The sequence below is a fragment of the Peromyscus eremicus genome, chromosome 1 (genome assembly GCF_949786415.1).
Source record: "Peromyscus eremicus chromosome 1, PerEre_H2_v1, whole genome shotgun sequence".
Taxonomy (NCBI): Eukaryota; Metazoa; Chordata; class Mammalia; order Rodentia; family Cricetidae; genus Peromyscus; species Peromyscus eremicus.
This window is the reverse complement of record NC_081416.1, coordinates 191,512,082-191,514,499: the sequence shown is the minus strand read 5'-3', so window position 1 is coordinate 191,514,499 and position 2,418 is coordinate 191,512,082. Positions and strand designations below refer to the sequence as shown.

The following is a 2,418-nucleotide window of genomic DNA, read 5'->3' as shown; positions in this document are numbered from 1 at the left end:
CACTCGAAGTCATTTGATTTTTTTTAATTAATTAATTTGTTTTTTGACACAGGGTTTCTCTGTATAGCTTTGGAGCGTTTCCTTGAATGCACTCTGTTGCCAAGGCTGGCCTCAAATTCACAGAGATCTGCCTGCCTCCCGAGTGCTGAGATTAAAGGCCACCACTGCCCGGCAATTGTTATTTTTAAAAGTGGAAAATGATTTGGTAAGCACAGAACTGACAATATCCAGGTAGAGAACGTCCCATTATCCCAGTCAGAGAAATTGTTTAAATACAATATTCCAAAGAAGTTATTAAACACATTGCCTTCTTTGGGATTAAAGTGAATATCAGTGTCATTGTAGTTCAAAAACAAAAATATATAAGTGTTGATTAGGAATAACACTGCAGTTTAAGCAGGAATTACACAATGCGACGTAATAGCTCTGACACTGCCACCTTGAGGAATTAGTGGTACATTACATATCCTGTGGAAGAGGAGATTTGATTTTGAAGCTAGATTTCACACTAGATTCACTGGGCAGGGATTACTGTGGTCAAGGCTGAAAACTGGAGTTCGATCCCCAGAGCATACATGGTGAGAAGTGAGAACTGTCTCCCACAAGTTAATTCTCTGACTATCTGACCAGCACCTGGCTAGTGCCATGGTACACACACATGATAAATTAATGTAATTTTTAAATTAAAAATATATTTGCATGTATTGAAGTTTCATTCCCAGTCTCTGCTTTACCCTGTGCTGTTTTCAATTCTGCTTCACTGTTTTAACTGTCATTGTACTTATTGTATGCCATAATTAAATGGGAACTTAAGGGCTTCTTGACTGTTCTGTGAGACTGTGTATCCATGGTCATCTATATTACATTGTGTATGAGAATTGATTGTAAAAGAACTGGGTGACCATGAAGAAATAGGTCATGTTAGTCCTTCAAACCTGGGGAAAGAAGAGGAAGGTGCCTGTAATTGCATGGGACAGTTTGTAGCCTCAGTTTTCTGTGTCTGTGCTACCACATCCATAACTAAAATGGCAATTAACTTTTATGTCTCACAGTTACGTGTAGATTTCATACATCTCACTATTCCTTCTATGATGTGGGTATGCAATGCTGCAGAGATACATGAATGTAACTACCTGACGTAAGTGGTGGCTGGAATATAGTTTGACACAGTTGTGCTAAGTGCTACAACCTGGAATTAGTGGTCATGTGCAATCCAGGATGTTAGTGAGAGGTACGAAGTGTTCAGTGTATGTGTGTGTGTGCCTGAACACACTCACCTGCACTCACAGCGATAGGATGGCTCATCTGTAATATCCTCAAAAGTCCTGTGGCATGAGTGTCATTACGCTCACTATTCTTTCAGAATGACTCAGTAACCAAGTAAGAACTGGGCAGCAGCTTTCAATTTAACTCTTGATCAGAGACTTTGGGGAAACGTCTATTCATTTTCGAAGGCAGGCAGTAGCTGGATATCGAGGAGTCACGGCTCATGAAGAGAAAAGGACAAATAGTGGGGAAAAAAGGGAGGCCATTGCAGTGACATGCACCACAGACCAACTGGGAATATACATAAGAGCCCCAAAGAGTTGACAGATGGAAGAGATTGTGTAAAAGGAGACAAAGGTACTGACCAGAAGAAGGATGGTTTTAGAGGCTCTGGACTCAGGGGAGGATCTGGAGGAGATGTTGGCCCTGGCCATTTGCTGCATCCTCTGCTTGTGCTTGTACAGTGTGATGACCATTGAGACACTGGCCCATAGCATGAGTCCCAGAAAAAGAATACCAGGAGCTGACAGCAATGCTGCATACAGGAAGTCACTGGTTTAGTCATGACGCACAGAATAGCAGTATAAATGAGGTTACAGATTTGCTGTATGTACATACAGATATGTCGTTTCCATATTTTGCCCTTATGTTCACAAGATTGATACTGCTTATAAGGAAATGAATTGCCCAGTTCAGGTACACAGAGTAACGGATGTACTTGTGTGAATTTATTTTAAGCTCTGAATATCTGTAGTCCCTGGGACTGATGATGATGGCCTGAAAGACACTGAGGAAGCAGGTACTGCCAATACAAACACCCCTACTAATTCTGTGAAAAGAGAAAACCAATTTGCATCCAATATCATTGAGGAAGTCTTTCAATCCAAAAACTGCCATTGTGTGTGGCACTCCTTTAAATAGGAGAGTTAAGATGTTGGCTACAACCAAGTGCATCAGAACCCCATCTGTAGACCTTAACCTGTACCTTGCTAGGTAAAGAAACAGATAGTGGTAGAGAAGCAAGAAATTCCCCAGAAATCCAATAATAGTCAGAGACAAGATGACCACTCTTACAGACAGCTCACTGTCTGTCATGCTGCCAGTTTCTGAACTCAGAGTGAGGATTCTGCATGAAAAGATGAGGGGGACAAC

At 41.3% G+C, this 2,418-nt stretch overlaps 1 pseudogene; it reads right to left on the bottom strand.

Annotated features, from left to right (window-relative positions):
- Nucleotides 1-1,406: 1,406 nt before the first annotated feature.
- LOC131902689 (vomeronasal type-1 receptor 4-like) lies at nucleotides 1,407-2,391 on the bottom strand (annotated as a pseudogene).
- Nucleotides 2,392-2,418: the final 27 nt, after the last annotated feature.